The following is a 12,423-nucleotide window of genomic DNA, read 5'->3' on the forward strand; positions in this document are numbered from 1 at the left end:
TCTTCCTGGGTTTCTCTGAAACCACCCCTTTCATCATCTCTTAGGGCACAATAATATTCCATTAGATTGATAAACCACAATTTGTTCAGTCATTCTCCAATTTATGGGTACCATCCTTAGCTTCTAGCTCTTTGCCACCACAGAAAATAAAACTGCTATTGAGTAGAGAAGAGAGAATTTCAGGAAGATGGATTCACAGCCTGCCACCCCAAAATGAATAAGTAATAGGCTATCTAGATAACTTGGAAGCAATAGCCACAATAAGCCTAAGCTGGCATATGTAGGGGCAAAGTAGAGTTACTTAGTTTACTGGTAGTTACTGTGCAAAAATGGGCCTTCAGGAACCAAAGCACAGAGCCTCTGAATAATCAGACTGGATGGGGATGAGAACAATTTAGAGAATTTGGCTGTGCTGCCACCTGACCACCTCCTCTTCATTCTTCTTCATTCATTTATCTGTAACGGAAGGTTCAAGGTTAAAGCTGGGGAGAAATGGAAAAGTTCTCAGAGTCTACATTAAATAGGTTAATAAGTAAGATTGGACAAAGATTGATTAGTTTGTATTTTCCTGAGAGCTTATGTGTTTTGTTTGAATAGCTCTAAAGCCACTGGCAAAAATAAAATAAAATTTAAAAACAAAATTTGGCATCTGGGCCCTGAGGGTACCTAGGAATGAGTTATTTTGTTTTGTTTTGGTCCCTACCAATAGTGTCCAGGGATTAGAGAGTAGTATAAGGAAAACCATCTGATGAAATGTGGTGAAATGCAAATAGGACTAAGGGTCAGGACCTACACTTTTCTCTAACTAATTAACTAATTATCTGTATGCCCCAGAACAAGGCATTTCACCTTTCTTGGCTTCTTTATGTATCGAATTGAGGGGATTGTATTTAGGGATTCTTGCCAGCTTGAACATTCTAGGATTTGGCTTCTGATAATATATTTGGGGGTCTTAGTCCACCAGAAAGTGAACTGAACCTAGGGGAATATATACAGACTGAAAAAAAGAAAAGGACAATGCTGCCAAGTTGGGGAAAGGAAGAAGGGAAACAATTTAAAAGTACACCATTAAATTAAATGTAGCAACATATTCTAATGGAAGATCTCTCTCCCCTTTCAACTTTTCTTAACTGTTTTGTTGCTGTAGTAAGACGTTTTTGAGGAGTAATTTTTCACTGACAGCAGTGAAAACTGGCCTGGGCAAAGAAAGGAGGCAGAGGCCTAACAGTACATTGGCTTCTGAAGCCAGAAGCTTCAGGGATTAAATGGCAGCAGGTAGGATTCAGGGCAGCTCTGCAACAAACCATTTTCCTCTTGCTAAAAATTTGTTTAGCATTGGATGGAATGTGAGTGAAGAAAAATTCTAAAAGTAGAATGTATTGGTTTTACCTATTTTGGATGGATCAGTAAAGGCTAGGGGATAGGCCATTAAGAGCTCCTTCCAGCTTTGGATTTTAAAAGGACCGTGTCACTGCCTAAGTCACTTGGGCTGGTGAAAGAGGGTCAAGATCCTCCCCAAAGCTTTTCTCTCCCACCACCCGTTTCTTAGCTCCTGGACTTGGTCTCTGAGAACCTTATTGAAAGCACATAGAGTACTGAAAAGTTGAAATGTGCTTAGGAGAGAAAGCCCAAGACCAACAAAAAGAAGGAGAGAATCTGTAGGAGAGAAACACTCCTCCCTACTTGCCAAGCTCCATCCATTCCCTCTCTTCCCATTCCCATATCCCTAAGGGAAAACATATGACCATTTTCTTTGCCAGCACAAAATGAGGAAACAGCTCCCTGCTGTGTGAATACCAAACTCTCCAATACCATCCCATTTAGTTATACTCACTAAGCTTTTATTTAGTGCCTGCTAGGTGGTGCATTGGATGTAGCACTTGGCCTGGAGTCAGGAAGATGTAATTTAAAATCTGACCCAGTTTGCCTCTGTTTTCTCATCTGTAAAATAAGGATAATAGTAGCACATACCTTGCAGGGTTGTTGTGAGGATCAAATGAAATTATTGTAAAGTGTTTAGTATGTATTATATAAATGTTAGGTATTATTACTACTACTACCACTATATTGGAGGCATGGGTTAGCTGATGGGGATACAAAGACAAAAATTAAGTAGTCCATACCCTCAAAGTACTCACATTCTCTTGGGCAGATATGACCTATACACAGATCAATCAATCATTACCTCAGTCACCAAACATGGCACTGGGTATGGTTGATGGAAATATGAAGAATGTGATGATTTCTATTCTCAAGTTGGCCAATTTGGGTGGAAAGTAGCTTGTGCAATTCACTTATATGAAATCGATTTGGGGCAAGGGAGTGATGTGTAAAGAATATATCGGAGGAGGGGAGAGATTGGAGGGAAATAAACCAATAAACATGTTATTGAAATAGTGTAGCTATTGAAATAATCCAGATACGATAGGAGACTAAACCAGGGTGGTGAGCAGTAGAGTGGAAAGAAGGAAATCAACGTTAGACATGTTGTATATGTAGGAATGACAAGACTAAATGCTTGACTGGAGATGAGAGGTTAAGGAAGAGGAAAGCATAGAAGGATAAGACTGAGTTTATGAACATGGGTGCCTGGAAAGATGTCCCTACCTTTTGCAGAAATTGGGAAGATGAGAAAAGGATGGATTTAGGGGAAAAGACAATGAGTTCTGTTTTTAGTGTATTGAATTGGAGATACCTATGAGTCATTTAGGTAGAGTTACTCAGCAGGCAGTTAGTGGTGGAGGACTAGATTCAGGAGAGAGATAAGGGTGGAATATGTAGATTCAGGAGGTGTCTGCACACACATGATAGTTGAATCAGTGGAAACTAGTGAGATCACCTAGCAAAGTGAGGTGAAGGAGTCTAGAAAGAGAAGAGAAGGCTAAAAAGAAATGCCTTGTGCAGAGGAGACATTGATGACAACATTGGAAAGCAGATTAAGAAGGATGTAGGACAGATGGGGGAGAACTAAGGGAAGATTGGTTGTTCTTTGACAACCCAGGGAGAGCAATTGGGAGGTGGGAGATGAGTAATCAGTGGTGTCAAATACTGTAAGAAGGATGAAGTCAGAGGAAAGACTATTTGATTTAGCAATTAAAAGATTGATTTTTATCCTTGTAAAGAGAAATTTAGCTAAGTAGTGGGGTCAGAAGATCAAACACAAGAACTTGAGGAATGAGCAGCAGAAAAGGACTCAGAGACAAGGAGTGTAGATTTTTTTAGGGGTTCTGCTGAAAGAGAGAGGAGAGACAGGAAGATAGATGGAAGTGATGACAATCAAGGGAAAGTGTTTTTTTAAAGGATGGAGATTTCAGCATATTTGTGGGCAGCAGAGAAGGAAGCAGTGATACAGAGACTGAAGATTATTATTAAGGAGGGATTATTGAAGGCGCAAAATCCTGAAGGCTACAGCACTTGGATTGGCTTTCCCTAAAAGAAGGGGCACTTTTTTCCTTAGATACTGGCAAAAAGATGAAAAAATGGGGGACGACGTTGAGGGGATTTGAAGTATAAAATTGCAGAGAAGGAAGAATTCAGAGTGGAGTGGGTAGCTTCCATTTTCTCAGAAAAGTGGAAATCCAAATTCTTTGCTGAGAGAGTAAGGAGTTGGTGGCTTGAAGAAAGAAGAAAGACATCATGGCAAATGTACTGATGAATGAGGAAAGGATAAGTTTCCATAGAACAAGGCCACAAGGGATTTAAGGGCAAAGGAGAGTGCCAAGTTGGACTTAGCTATAGGAGCAAGACTGTGAAGGGAAGAATTCAAAGCAAGAGCAGGGTTGATGAATTGGGAAAGTAGGGCGGGGTAGAATAACCAGAAATCATGATGAAGATAAAAAATAGATTTGTGAGGAGTGAAGTAGGGGGATAAATGGCAGGGTACAGAGATTATGTTTGAGATGACTTTCAGAGTTTGGGGTTATGGAGGTCTAAAAGTTATGGGTGATGGCAAGATCAAGAGTAGGAACATTGGCGCAGATGAGGTGAAGGTACAAATAATAGGAGGATGATCAATTAGGAGATAGTAATGATTTGACTTAATGATCTAAATATGGAAAATATAGAACAGACATCTTCTTAGGTCCTTTCCAGATGTAAATCTATTTTCTATTCTATATAACTTTTCCATATTAAAGTCTTGAATTCTGAGAAGAGAGTTCGGAATGGAGAAGTCTATGATTCTGCTGTTAAATTTCTTGAGAGAGAAGAGGAAAATTCTTTAGGAACCTATAGATAGATGCTACCAGAATCTGGCTAGGGCAAAGCTTAACCTGGAGTCTGTAATCTTGTTTTTAATATTTTCATAATTATATTTTAATATAATCGGTTTCCTTTGCAATCCTATTATCTTATGCATTTGAAAACATTCTAAGGGCTGGAAAGCAGGGACTTGCATGAGCTCCCCACCCAGGTCCCTCCAAACACCTATAAAAATGGCTCTAAACAAATTCTAGAACTTCAGAACCCACAAAATAGCAAAGGGAAGCAGGTCTCCAGCCCAGGACAGCCTGTATGGTCACAGGGTAAGGTCTGTTATACAGAACTGGCAGCGAGAGCAGAGCAGAGCCCAGCCTGAGACACGCCTGGACCAACCAGACAGGTGCTGGGTGGAACAGGCCCTAGAGCCCTAAATCAGTGAGCTGTGGCAGTTACCAGACTTCTCAACCCACAAACACCAAAGACAACAGAGAAGGTTGGTGGGAAAAGCTGCTGGGACAGAGTGGGAGGAGTTCACGGTTCAGGAGGTGATGCAACTCTGAGGCTGCTTACAGAGCTACAGCTGCAGTTGCTTCTGGCCCCAGGCCCACCTGGTGGGAGGAATTAAGTGGCAGATCTGAGCAGGAGTGCAGAGCCAGCTTAGATCTGAGTCCAATCCAGGTTGGTGGTTCTTGGAGGAGGAGTAGTGCTGGTGTGGTAGAGCTTGCTGTGTAGAAATAACTGAAAACAACAGCGCAGCCCTTCAAGCTTGGGACAAAGTACTATATACTCTACATGCAGTAATACCCCGATGAAAAACGCAAGGGTCAAGTAAGTTGGCTGGGAACGTGGTCAGGCACCAAAAACAGACTCAGACTCAGACTTTGGAATCTTTCTTTGGTGACAAAAAAGACCAAAACACACAGCCAGAAGAAGTCAACGAAGTCAAAAAGCCTACATCAAAAGCCTCCAAGAAAAACATGAACTGGTCTCAGGCCATGGAAGAGCTCATATAGGATTTGGAAAAGCAAGTTAGAGAAGTACAGGAAAAATTGGGAAGAGAAATGAAAGTGATGTGAGAAAACCATGAAAAACAAGTCAAGGACTGGCTAAAGGAGACCCAAAAATATACTGAAGAAAATAAACACCTTAAAAAATAGACTAACTCAAATGGCAAAAGAGCTCTAAAAAGCCAATGAGGAGAAGAATGCCTTGAAAGGCAGAATTACCAAAATGGAAAAGGAGATCCAAAAGATTACTGAAGAAAATACTACCTTAAAAATTAGATTGGAGCAAGTGGAAGCTAGTGACTTGATAAGAAATCAAGATATTATAAAACAGAACCAAAGGAATGAAAAAATGGAAGACAATGTGAAATATTGTACTGGGAAAAATCACTGACCTGGAAAATAGATCCAGGAGAGATAATTTTAAAATTATTGGACTACCTGAAAGCCCTGATAAAAAAAGAGCCTAGATATCATCTTTCAAGAAATTATCAAGGAGAACTGCCCTGATGTTCTAGAACCAGAGAGGGTAAAATAGAAATTGAAAGAATCCACTGATCACCTCTTGAAAAAGATCCCCCCCAAAAAACTCCTAGTAACATTGTTGCCAAATTCCAGAGCTCCCATATCAAGAAGATACTGCAAGCAGCCAGAAAGAAACAATTTGAGTACTGTGGAAACATAATCAGGATAACACAAGATCTAGCATCTTCTACACTAAGGTATCAAAGGGCTTGGAATATGATATTCCAGAAGTCAATGGAGCTAGGATTAAAACCAAGAATCACCTACCCAGCAAAACTGAGTATCATGCTCCAAGGCAAAATATGGATTTTCAATAACATAGAGGACTTTCAAGCTTTCTCAGTGAAAAGACCAGAGCTGAATAGAAAATTTGACTTTCAAACACAAGAATCAAGAGAAGCATGAAAAGGTAAACAAGAAAGAGAAATCATAAGGGACTTACTAAAGTTGAACTGTTTTCTTTACATTCCTACATGGAAAGATGATGTGCATAATTCATGAGACCTCAGTATTAGGGTAACTGAAGGGAATATACATATACATATGTACATACACACACATACATACATACATACATATATATGTGTGTATGTATATATATATATATATATATATATATGTAGACAGAGGGCACAGGGTGAGTTGAATATGAAGGGATGATATCTAAAAAATTAAAATCAAATTAAGGGATGAGAGAGGAATATATTGAGAGAGGGAGAAATGGAGAGATAGAATGGGGTAAATTATCTCACATTGAAGTGGCAAGAAAAAAAGCAGTTTTGTAGGAAGGGAAGAGGGGGCAGGTGAGGGGGAATGAGTAAATCTTGCTCTCATCAGAATTGACCTGAGGAGGGAATAACATACACACTCAATTGGGTATCTTGTGGGGTATCTTACCCCACAGGAAACAAGGAGGAAGGAGATTAAAAAGGGGGGACAATAGAAGGGAGGGCAGATAGCGGAAGGAGGTAATCAAAAATAAACACTTTCAAAAAGGGCCAGAGTCAAGGGAGAAAATTGAATAAAGGGGGATAGGATAGGGAGGAGCAAAACATAGTCTTTCACAACATGAGTATTGTGGAAGGGTTTTACATAATGATACACATGTGGCCTATGTTGAATTGCTTGCCTTCTTAGGGAGGGTGGGTGGGGAGGAAAGAGGGGAGAGAATTTGGAACTCAAAGTTTTAAAAACAGATGTTTCAAAAAAAAAGTTTTTGCATGCAACTAAGAAATAAGATATACAGGCAATGGGGTATAGAAATTTATCTTGCCCTACAAGAAAGTAAGGGAAAAGGGGATGGGGGGGGAGGAGTGGGGTGACAGAAGGGAGGGCTGAGTGGGGAATGGGGCAATCGGAAAATCTGCCATCTTGGAGTGGGGGGAGGGTAGAAATGGGGAGAAAATCTGTAATTCAAACTCTTGTGAAAATCAATGCTGAAAACTAAAAATATTAAATAAAATTAAAAATAATAATAATAATAAACATTCTAAGAAGTCCATAGATTTCACCAGGCTGCTAAGGGGGTCCATGTCACACAAAAAAATTAAGAAGCCTTCAGAATGACCTTCAAAGGAGGGAAGTTCTAGAAATGGCAGTGAGGTGCAAGAAGTAAGCCTACTCTTCCTGGCCTAGTGTGAAGGGGACATGGGAAAAGGTGCATCCATTACTAGAGAGGGTGATAGTGATACTGTGCCTTCTAGTGAGAACCAAGCTTATGTGAATGCAAGGAGATGTTAAGACTGTGGAAAGAAGACATAAGATATAAAACTCCAATTTGCTCACAATAGGATGGGGCCCCAGAGGGTATGATGGAGAAGTCAAGCCAAGTGGGACTGGAACTCAGGAAAGGTAGATCTGAAGGGAATTGCTATGAGGGATCAGGGAAGCAGAGCACAGACATAGGAATTTTGCCTAGATGCCCTCTGATTCTAAGTCATAGGGTTTGTAGAGGAGGAGAGAATTTCTTAGTGATAGGACAATAATAGATGGGCATATATCTTCCAATAAACAATGGTTGGTCTGACATAGGACTTAGCTATGCTCCTGATTTGATTTTGTTCCCATTGAAAGGGATAAGGAAAGGCTTTAGGGAATCTCTGTGGAGGTTCTGGTCCTAGTCTAGTTCATGTAATCAAGGGGCCTCAGCAACAGGCTGGGGCAAGTGACCAAGCAGCAAGAAACCTCAAATATGGGCCCTCGCTGTCTATAGTATATGGTATAGAGAGAGAGACAGCTTGTGGAAAGAGCACTTGGCTCAGGTCAGGAAGATCTGAGTTCAAATCCAGCCTCAAAAAGTTCCTAGCTGTGTGATCCTAGGTGAGTCATTTAACCTTTGATTGCCTGACAAAATGGACCCACTAGATCTACTGGAGAAAAAAATGGCATTCCACTCCAGTATCCTTGCCAAGAAAACTGCAAATGGGATCATGAAGGCTTGGAAACAACTGCACAACGACTGTTTATAGTGGGCTGAGGCATGGTTGAGTTACTCACTCTGTTCACCCATTGCCACAGTACTTTTACCCCAGGCCCCAGCTGGTCTGTCGATTTGCTCAGGTATAAAGTGAGGGCCAATGTTTCAGGCTTTGAATTTGGGGAGATTCTGGAAAGTGCCTCAGGAAAGCACTGGGTGTGGGGAAATAAAAAAAAAGAAAGAAAAATTAGTTCCACTAGCTGTCATTAAAAAAAAAACTGAAAATTATTTCCATCCTAGATCTGCCACTGATTAGTTTGGTAAAGTCACTTCAAATCCCTAAAACATCCGTTTCCTCAGATGAATCTTGTCTTCTGAACCTCTTCATCTACTTCTTTCTCTGCTTTTGATAGTAATCTTAAATTTGATTTTACCTATCCACAAATGTTTAGGAAATATGATTCCCTCCTCCCTCAGTGGGCTGGGTACATCTGGCCCATATACTCTGTGCATGACTAAGCCACCTTCCCAGGACAGTCATTCTCTCAAAAGGAATGAGTCTGGGCCACTGACTGTGTTTTCTGAGAACCATATCACCCCATGTCTGCAAGGAGTAGGGTGGGCTAATGACAATGGGATTCCAAAGTCAGTTTCACAGGTTACAATAGCTCACATTTATATAGTGCTTGAAGGTCTGCTAGGTTTTTAAGTATACCATCTCATTTGATCCCCAAAACAACCCTGAGAAACAGGTGGTACAAATATTATTATCAATTTACCAGATGAGACTCACAGGTTATGTGATTTTCCCAAGGTTACACAGCTAGTAAATGGTAGAGCCAGAGCTCAAAGCCAGGTCTTCAACTCCAAATTTAGGGTTCTTTCCACAACAAAAGTTGCCAGAAAATTCCCAGGCAGATATTTGGAATTTTACTAGGAAGAAACAGTACCTTTTCTCATTTCCCTTCTCTTCTCATACTCCTCTACTCCAGGAGGAAAAAAAAATCCCCTCCCTTTATAATGGTAGGATTTACATTTAATGTGACTGCGGTCTGGTGTCCCTTTGGAAACAAAGCTTCTCATCTGCAGGTCTGATTTTGCTGACACATACATAAGGTTGCACAGTATTCTAACTGCCTGTTGACAGGCCTTTCTCCTGCTTGTTGTCTAACCCTGACAGTCATGTGGAGCTTGAAGCTGACTGACTATAGCCTCAGGCAAGCTTCTTTCTCTCATAGAAGACAATATTTACATACAAACACACACACATGTAACCTAGCCCCAAGAGATTCTTAGCACATCCATTTCAGCAAAGATTCCTCAGGAACAAATGGTACAGCGCCTTTGCTTCTAAGTCTCACTAAGTTCCCAGGGGGCCTGGAGCCAAATAGAATCTTTTCAAGGGAAGAAATATGTGGCATGGGGGAATGGACCAGGACACAGTTCAGACAGGTGGGATTCAGCTTGCCCATGCTGCTCCAAAACTGGATAAATGGTTTTCTAAGAGTGATGAATAGGCCCTGGACTGGAAGCCTGTCTAACTCAAGCTGACTTCGGAGAGACAGTGTTCACTTTTGATGGCCCTTTGCTAACTGAAAGAATACCAAAGATGCCAGTCTAGAATGAAGTCACTTTGTGGGACTCCACTTATATTATAATGATTAGTTGTCCTGTGTTTTTGCCCCTAAAGATAGCTAAAGAGGACTCACTCTCATTTCTAAACTCTTCCCTTTCTTCAGCAGAATTCTCCATCCTATTTGGGACAGCAAAAACAAAAAAAAAAAAAACTGAAAACTGGGAGGAGTTAAATTGAGATGATGTCACAGAGTCGTAGGATCTCATAAGATCATAGATATACAACTTGAAGAAACCTTAGAGACCATCTCAACCATCCTCCCCTCTCCCATCCCCCACATACACACACACACACACACACACACACACACACACACACACTTTACAAATTAGGAAACTAAGACCCAGACTGGTTAAATAACCTACCAAAGGTCTCACTAGAGCCAGAATTCACACCCAGGCACTTTGTTGTTGATTTGTTTGGGTTTTTTTTGGAGGGGAGAAGGTAGGGCAATTGGGGTTAAGTGACTTGTCCAAGGTCACACAGCTAGTAAGTGTTTCAAGTCTGAGGCCAGGTCCTCCTGACCCCAGTGCTTTACTCACTGCACCACCTAGCTGCCCCCATACCCAGGCCCTTTGACTCCAAACCCGGGCTTCTTCGCTAGTTCCTCCCAGAGTCTGATCATTACTTATGCTCATTTCCATCCTAACCTACATGGATAGTTGAGTTTTCCTGAGATGAAGAGACAGAAGTATTGCAATGTCTACCTGTGTAAAGGCAATGATTGTTTTGTTTTAGTCTTTGTAATCTCACTTGAACTGTGAGACCTGAGGTCTCAGTTTCCTCATTTGTAAAAGAGAGGTGGGAACAGATGACCTCTAATGTCCCTCCCAGATATAAAAAGAGAATTCTATGATGATCTACGATGATCCTCAGAAATCCTACCACAACTTAAGGTCCGGCTGCTTACCCCTCTCTCCCAGAGAGTAATATTTATTGCTGAGAAGTCTATGGGAAAGAAGGGAAATGTCAATTCCTGTCTGCTAGCAGTCCCTCCCAGGGAAGGGCATCCAGGAGGGGTGGGGAGGCTAGGTTATAAATTTTGTCCCTAAAAGTAATTGTAGCTGTGAGTTTGGGGCATCTGGTACCTCTAATTGATCTTGGCAGTGGGATTGGCTGCTTCCCTTTGTTAGAATCGGAGCAACTTCAAGAATGTGTCCAGCAGGACCTGGGTATCCACAACATCTGTAAGTGTGGATATTAATATTCGGCAGCCTTGCTGTGACCTCGTTATGAGTGACTACCTGTGGCAGTAAATTGAAGATTTCATGGCATAGCCTATGAAACCATTTCCTTCATCTGACAGGAATTTATGGCCCTCCAATTCTGCAGTCTTCTGGACTCTGTATTGGATAACAGGTTAAAATACTAGGAAAGCTGATCAGTTTTCACTCTGACCTTCATAGTTTAGGGGGGAAGAAAAGATTGCAAGTCCTAACCAGCTTCTTAATCTTCCCGGACGAGATTCCTTATGCTTGGCAGAGTTGAGTTATAGCTCACAAGAGATTTCACTATCTTTTATTAGTCACTCCTTTTTTCCCCCCATGGATTTGGCAGGGAAAGAAAGGGGGTGAGAACTAGAAAAGGCCCTAAGGTGCTTCTCCTATCCTCTCCCCCTCCCTTCTCTCCTCCTCCTTTTCTCTCTTCTCTCCTCTCCTTGTCTCATACTTTCCTTTTTTTCCTCTGGCTTGTGTTAACCTATGCCTGTATGTGTCTCTATCTCTATGTCTTGGTCTGTCTCTTCTGTTTTTATCTCTAGCTAGTATCTGTCACTGTGTCTTCAGCTCTCCCTTCTCCCTCCCACCCACTGCCCAATAGAGTTCTAAAGCCAACACCGCCTTTCATTATAGTTACCATTGTCCTATGGGGAGATGACTCAGGGCCCTAGGAGAACAGAAAAAAGGGAGAGGGGAGGGGAAGGGGGATGCAGAAGCCCCAGGAAATACTTGAGAATAACAAATGTTCAGACTTACTAATGTTCTGCCCAGTTTGTCTTTTGTTAAAATTCATTTTAGTCAGCTCTTTAATATGCTCTGCTATGCTTTTGTCCCATCCCCAGGCTCCCCCATTCCTGCTTTAGGCATTTCAATGATATTTCTAAATCGATCTGTGGTTGAGTTGAAGAAAAAAAAAATCTGAGAGAAAGATGAATGAGAAATATATATAAAATCCCAAAGACTAAAAGCTGCTTATTTGAGGGATTATTACTTCCATTGTTCATCAGGCATGACTCTCAGTATGACTAGATTTGAAATGGTTGGAGCCTCTCACAGGAAGAGCCTTCCTTACTTCCCGGAATGGACTTCCTGGTGTTACAGGTGACTAAGCTGAAAATTGCCTCTGCTCTTTTATAGCCCTTTCCCCAATCCTTTGTATTCCTGAGATGTCGGTGGCTCCTAAGAAATGTGTCCCACTGTACCATTAAGGCAGTTTAGTATTAGAGAAGCCAAGAGAGGAGGAAATCATGACAACGAAATTAGGGATAGGGACCTGCTCTGTGATTTCACTGCTATGGGGAACTCTGGAATCCAATGCAGATCTGCATCTTCTCCACACCTTAATACCCCCTTGCCTCCCAAACTCACAGGCTTTAGCAATTAAGTATGCATTTATTTGCTGTAGTGACCTAGGATACTTTGAAA

Source organism: Trichosurus vulpecula, chromosome 7 (assembly GCF_011100635.1).
Source record: "Trichosurus vulpecula isolate mTriVul1 chromosome 7, mTriVul1.pri, whole genome shotgun sequence".
In the NCBI taxonomy this organism is placed as follows: Eukaryota; Metazoa; Chordata; class Mammalia; order Diprotodontia; family Phalangeridae; genus Trichosurus; species Trichosurus vulpecula.